The sequence below is a fragment of the Ovis canadensis genome, chromosome 1 (genome assembly GCF_042477335.2).
Source record: "Ovis canadensis isolate MfBH-ARS-UI-01 breed Bighorn chromosome 1, ARS-UI_OviCan_v2, whole genome shotgun sequence".
NCBI classification, from domain to species: domain Eukaryota; kingdom Metazoa; phylum Chordata; class Mammalia; order Artiodactyla; family Bovidae; genus Ovis; species Ovis canadensis.
This window is the reverse complement of record NC_091245.1, coordinates 220167077-220174445: the sequence shown is the minus strand read 5'-3', so window position 1 is coordinate 220174445 and position 7369 is coordinate 220167077. Positions and strand designations below refer to the sequence as shown.

Sequence of the window (7369 nt, the reverse complement as noted above, 5' to 3'; positions counted from 1 at the left end):
TTTAAATTTAAGAAGATGTTTGCATTTGTGAATCATTGAAAGTTAGCTCAATTTGAAACTATTTTAAAGAAGAAATCTGAATCTGTGTTAAAGAGGATATTTTACTACATTATTCTTACCGTCTTTAGGTTTAAAATTTTACTTCATATCTTTATTGAAGGCTATGTAATGTGTCTAGCACTATGCCGATTCTACAGGATTTGGAGAATTTTTTTTTCATTTTAATTTTTGATTAGAGAGTAATTACAATATTGTAATGGAAAAGTTTTATTGTCAGGAATAAATGAATTCATTCATTCCAGAAAAATTGGCTTAGGTTTAAAAAGAAAAAAAATGTTGATATGTATGCTACCCTTTTAGGTAGGGGATATTTCCTATGATTAAAATAAAAATTAACATAATCTCCCAAGTAGTGAGGTCTGACGTGGAAAGGGGAGGTCTCAGCAGCGTTCTGTTGCAGGCTGCTGATTCCATCTGCTTCACCACCACCAGAGGCCAGTCTCTTGCTGTAAGGAAGGTCAGAATTACCAGCACTTTCACCCTCTGAAGGAGGCAGTGTGGTCACAAGCCAAGTTACCAAGAGGTTCCAGGTGCTCATCGTGTGTGTGGATTTTACAGAACTATTCAAAGTCAACATTTGAATTGTTCTTTTGAAGGAAATCTCACATAGTTATCTGGGAGTCTGGCAAGCTGCTTTAGAAACTCTAGGGTGTTAGATCCTCCATATTTATTTATTTATTTTTTTTATTTTTTATTTTTTTATTTTAAAATCTTTAATTCTTACATGCATTCCGATCCTCCATATTTAATCAGCACAAATTAGGACCCACTATGTGCTGGGGACTGGGGATATAACCAGCAAGAGGCCAGTCATGTCATATTTTGTGCTGTCTAGGCAATTTTCTATCTGTGCATGATACCTTTAGCTGAAAATAAAACCAGAGCTGATTTTTAGTCATTTAAATACAGATTCAATTAAAACAAAATGAAAGAAATTCTCTAGTCTTTAGTTGTGGAAATTTCTATCAACAATTGCGTGTCATCCCAGATTTAACCCATGAATGTTTGTTAACACCCAGATTACCCATGAAAGACATGATTTCAAGAAACTTTTTAAACTATGTTGTTATTTCACAAATACTAAACACTTTTGTATTGGAAGTAAATAGTTGAAAGAATCAGTTTGCCAAGGAAAGACATTTTCCTGCTAATTCCATTGAAAATTAATTTTGGAGAATGCTTCAGTCCCAGGCAGTTATTTACTTCACTGCTGAAAATAACTCTACAGTGTTGCTGTGAGTTGCGCTAAAGAACCTCACACCTCCTTCACAGGTTTTTCATCAACAACTTTTTTTAGATTTGTTGTGATGTTGACACCACTTTATAATCTGCACATTGTAACTTGATAGTAAGAGCAACTAGGAAGTATGAAGTCTGCCCACTTACAGAGTATTCTTAAAAGTATAAGAATTCCTTTTTGTGAGTCTGCTTTTTTTTTCTCTCTCTTTTTGTTATATTCAGTAGTTTGTTGTCCTTCTTAGACTGTAAGTGATATCATGCGGTGTATCTAGAAGAAGCTAGTGACTACCAGTGGGAGAGGGAAAGGGGAAGGTTATGATAGGGTAGGAGACTCAGAGGTACAAACTGTTAGGTACAAATTAAGCTATAAGGATATAGTGTGCAACAGGAATATAGCCAATATTTTATATTAACTATAAGTGGACTATAACCTTTAAAATTGTGAATCACTAGACTTTACCTCTATAGCTTATATTGTACCACAACTATACATCGATAAAGGTTTAAAGGCATATATTTTACCAAAAAATGGGGAATAGGTAAATATATTTTTACAAATTTCTGTAGTGATAGAAATAAAGAGGGGGAAAAAAAAGAATTCCTTTATGTGTTTCAAAATATAAAAGGAAAGCTTGTACTTATGATGAGGACTGGTGATTTTTACTTCTGTTTAATTTTCAGTGATGCCAAAGGAAGTTAAGTTTTCCAAAGAAAGTTGCTCCTTGCTGTTGGGTCCACCCAAATAGAAATCCTATTTATGGATTTTAATAGCTGACATGGGCCAGGCATGTGCTAAACATTTCACGCACGTCTCATTTATTCCTAACAACCCGGTGACTGTTTGTAATCCCAGAATTACTGAACTGAAGCCTGTGTAGGTGGGAACTGAGGCCAACACCTCAGGGGGTCTCAAGTTCAATTCAGAGACCCGCTAGCCTATATTATGTCCTATGTTCACCAACTGACAGGGGGGGAAATGAAGTTTTAGGGAGCTTAAGTAACTTGCTCAAGGTCCATATGATTCCAATGCCTATGGCCTCTCAAGACAGTTATGTAACATTTGCTCCGAATTCTGTCTCCTGAGAAATTACAACTAATCAATGCACTATTCTTCAAACTCTGTCTAGCTAACTCCTTGATGGTCATCTCTGTAAGTCTGGTCTTGGCCCCTTCTCTGCAACCATCCACGTTGGCTCAACCCTGCCAGCCTTTTCCTGAGATACTGTGCTCTGTCTTTCCATGCTCTGCGCCTCCCACTTCATAAATATATGAAATACATTTTTTAAAAAGTTGAGGTATAGTTGCTTTTGGAGAAGGAAATGGCAACCCACTCCAATATTCTTGCCTGAAGAATTCCATGGACAGAGGATCCAGGCGGCCTGCAGCCTATAGGGTCACAAACAGTCAGACACAACTGAGTGACTAACACAACAATGTAGTTGCTTTACAATATTGTGTTAGTTTCTGCTACATAACAAAGTGAATCAACTGTATGTATACATATATCCTTTCCCTCTTGTATCTCCCTCCCTCCCTCCCTCCCTCCCCACTGCCCCATCCCATCCATCTAGGTCACCACAGAACAATGAGCTGAGCTCCCTGCACTATACTGTAGCTTCCCACTCAGTTCAGTTCAGTCGCTCAGTCGGGTCCGACTCTTTGTGACCCCTTAATCGCAGCACTCCAGGCCTCCCTGTCCATCACCAACTCCCGGAGTTCACTCAGACTCTCGTCCATCGAGTCGGTGATGCCATCCAGCCATCTCATCCTCTGTCGTCCCCTTCTCCTTCTGCCCCCAATCCCTCCCGGCATCAGAGTCTTTTCCAATGAGTCAACTCTTCACATGAGGTGGCCAAAGTACTGGAGTTTCAGCTTCAGCATCAGTCCTTCCAAAGAAATCCCAGGGCTGATCTTCTTTAGAATGGACTGGTTGGATCTCCTTGCAGTCCAAGGGACTCTCAAGAGTCTTCTCCAACACCACAGTTCAAAAGCATCAATTCTTTGGCGCTCAGCTTCCTTCACAGTCCAACTCTCACATCCATACATGACCACAGGAAAAACCATAGCCTTGACTAGATGGACCTTTGTTGGCAAAGTAATGTCTCTGCTTTTGAATATGCTATCTAGGTTAGTCATAACTTTTCTTCCAAGCTTCCCACTAGCTACCTGTTTTACCCTTTCTTGAGCAGCCCAGGACTCTTTTCTTTCAAGCATTCAGAACTGTGTGATAGTCCGTCAGAAACTGTTGCTTCTGCCCAAGATTTGGTGTGAACATGACTGTCAGGAAGCATTTAATAGGAGGCTTCCTGTGTGCTGTTCTGGATCTGTCAGGAATCTTCTGTTCCTTATTAATTCCTGAATATTCAGGAATTAAGGGAGAGGCAAGCCTCTCCGGGGCGGCTGAGGAATCCAGGCATTTCCTTCATTAGTTTTTGTATACAACGATAAGTACCCTCTTCCTTCTTGTGAACCATACGGTAAAAGTGGTTGTTTACAACTCTCTCTCTTTAATATGGATCGCCTATGTTTTGTAAGTCTGGAATTTTAATCTTCATCTTTGCTGAGAATAACTACCTTGTAAGACAGTATATCGGAGAAGGCAATGGCACCCCACTCCAGTACTCTTGCCTGGAAAATCCTATGGACAGAGGAGCCTGGAAGGCTGCAGTCCATGGTGTCGCTGAGGGTCGGACACAACTGAGTGACTTCACTTTCACCTTTCACTTTCATGCATTGGAGAAGGAAATGGCAACCCACTCCAGTGTTCTTGCCTGGAGAATCCCAGGGACAGGGGAGCCTGCTGGGCGGCTGTCTATGGGGTCGCACAGAGTCGGACATGACTGAAGTGACTTAGCAGCAGTAGCAGCAGCAGCAAGACAGTATATATGCCCACACCATGTTGATTAAAACACCTTTGCTCCATCAGATCTCTGGTCCCTGTGTCTTTCTTTTTCTTTCTCTCTGTCTCTCTCTCCCCCTCTCTCTTTTTCAGGCTGATCCCCTGGAGTGCAGAGGCTCTCTGAGTTCACTTTCCTGTCCTGGCTTCTAAGACCCTCTCGAGAAGGCGCTCTGCGCCTTCACCCCGTCGAGAAGGTGCCTGAGGCCTTCGTGAACAGGGCAAGCCCTGTGCAGGGGCTTTATTGGCTTTCTGCGTAAACCAAGGAATATCAGCCTCTTTCTCTCTCCTTTACTTTCTTATCGGTCGACTCCGGACCACCAGGTTCCAATCCGTTAAAGGACCTCAACACCTGACCAGTGAAATAATCCTGTGGCTGGCCTCACCCAACCACGACTTCCTCTGATCTAGAAGTTCAGGATTAGAGAAGGAAATGGCAAACCACTCCAGTATTCTTGCCTGGGGAATCCCATGGAAAGAGTAGCTTGGCAGGGGTTGCAAAAGAGTTGGACACAAGTGAGCAACTGAACAACAATCAAAATGTGGGTAGGAGACCTAAACAGACGTTTCTCCAAAGAAGACATGCAAATGGCTAATAAGCACATGAAAAGATGCTCAGCATGGCTCATTATTAAAGAAATGCAAATCAAAACTACAATGAGATACCACCTCACACCAGTCAGAATGGTCATCAGCAAAAAGTCTACAAACAGTAAATCCTGGAGAGGGTGTGGAGAAAAGGGAACCTTCTTGTACTATGCTGGCAGGAATGTAAATTGGTACAGCCACTATGGAAGATAGTATGGAGATTCCTTTAAAAAACCACCATATGACCCAGCATTCCCACTCCTAGGCATATACACCCTGAGGAAACCAAAACTGAAAAAGACACGTGTATCCAAATGCTCACTGCAGCACTATTTGCAATAGACAGAGCATGGGAGCAACCTAGATGTCCATTGACAGATGAATGGATAAAGAAGCTGTGGTACATATACACAACGGAATTAACTACTCAGCCATAAAAAGGAATACATTTGAGTCAGCTCTAATAAGGTGGATGAACCTAGAGCCTATTATATAGAGTGAAGTAATTCAGAAAGAAAAACACTAATATTGTATATTAATGCACATATATGGAATCTAGAAAGATGGTACTGATGAACCTATTTGCACAGAAGCAATGGAGAGGCAGATTAGAGAAAAGACTTGTGGACACAGGTTGGGGAGAAGAGTGTGGGACAAATGGAGAGAGCAGTATGGAACCATATACACTGTCATACGTAACATGGATAGCCAGTGGGAATTTGCTGTATGACTGAGGGAACTCAAACTGGGAAGCTGTGACAACTTAGGGGGCTGGCATGGGGTGGGAGGTAGGAGGAAGCTTCAAGAGGGAGGGGACATGTGTGTGCCTTTGGCTGATTCATGTTGATGTATGACAAAAACCAGCATAATATTGTAAAGCAATTATCATTCAATTAGAAATAAGTACATTTTTTAAAAAAGAAGACGTTTGGGTTGCTCTGGGAAGCCAGAGTGCCCCTGAAAACACACACACCTCCAATCCACTAGGCGACTGTGGAGGTTTGTTCCTTTAGACATCTGGGAGTTAGTTATACCTGTATGCTTATTATTTGTGGCGACACTCCAATATGTGACTCCAGCAAGGTAGCCTGCCCTGTCCCTTCATCTACATTCTCTGTTCTCGCCCTTCCCAAATTCAACCTTCTTTCTTCCTTTCCTTCCTAACAGTTCTCGGGGCCCACTGGGACCCTCCTTTCTGGATAAACCGACATTGAGCTCCTCAGCCCATTCGTTGCACTCTCCTTCCCTTTCCCCTTTCCTGCCTCTCTCTCAAGTGGAGGCTGCTCATTCTGATGGCTCGCATATTGAGCATTCTCCTCCTCCCTGAACACTACTGCACACTATTACTCCTCCGCCTTTGTGTAAAAGTCCCTCTCCTTCAGGGCCTGTGCTATTTCTGCCCTTATGTCATACAACATCCTCCTGCTCATTCCATTTCCTCTGAGGAAGATGTGGTTCCTGGCTCAACCAGCTGAGATGCATTGAGCTGCAACCAGCATCTCAATGGACCCAGAATCAAATATCCAATCAAACACCAAAATCCCATCCTTTCTTTTAGCCTTTCTTTCTTTGCAAAGAAAACAAAATGCAGTGATAGGGGACAGTCGTGTGAGCATGCTAAGTCGTCTCAGTCATGTAGGACTCTTTGCGACTCAGTCTTTTCCTTTTTAAAACGTATTTATTTATTTGGCTGCACCAGGTCTTAGTTGCGGCACACAGGATTTTCTATCTACATTGCGGCATGAAGGATTTTTGGTTGTGGCATGTGAACTCTGAGTTGCAGCCTGTGGGATCTAGCTCCCTGACCAGGGATTGAACCTGGGTCCCCTGCATTGGGAGTGCAGAATCTTAGACACTGGACCACCAGGGAAGTCCCTCTAATCAATCTTTTTCCTACCACACTTGTTTCTACCTAAGGGTCTAACACATGCTGTCCCAATATCTCCTCTCCTCTTCCCCTTGCTCAGGTGGGCACCTTATATCCTTCAGGCATGTGTGTCTTCTCCCCAGGGAGGACAACCTAGGGGCCCCTTATCTAGCCCTCTCCACTGTCCTCTGGGCTTTCCAGGTGGCGTTAGTGGTAAAGAACCTGTCTATCAATGCAGGAGACATAAGACATGAATTTGATCCTTGGGTCGAGAAGATCCCCTGGAAAAGGATGCAACCCACTCCAGTATTCTTGCCTGGAAAATCCCATGAACAGAGGAGTCTGGGGGGCCACAGTCCATATGGTCACAAAGAGTCAGACATGACTGAAGCGACTTAGCATGCTCACACGCACTGTCCTCTATCACTACATTTTGTTTTCTTCCCAGCATCTCTCTCAGAATGTATAATGGTGTATTGCCGATTTATTTTACCATCATCTGTCAACTCCACCCATCTGTATGTTCCATGAGGACACGGGCCATGTCCATTTCATTTACTATTGCAGTCCCAGCACCTAGAACAATGCTTGGCACAAAGACCTTCCAGAAACATTTATTAAATGAATAAATAAATGAGTGAGTGAGCAAACGTTAGCCCTGTACTTTGGAAAAAGCCCTATACTCCCACTGGCTTGTGGTTTAACTGTGAGTAGAGGTT

The 7369-nt window shown here is 42.6% G+C and overlaps 1 non-coding gene across 1 annotated transcript; it reads right to left on the bottom strand.

Annotated features, from left to right (window-relative positions):
- Positions 1-6580: 6580 nt before the first annotated feature.
- TRNAG-CCC (transfer RNA glycine (anticodon CCC)) lies at positions 6581-6653 on the bottom strand. Its single transcript has one exon. It is a non-coding gene; the product is annotated as a tRNA-Gly (tRNA).
- Between the last annotated feature and the right edge of the window lie 716 nt (positions 6654-7369).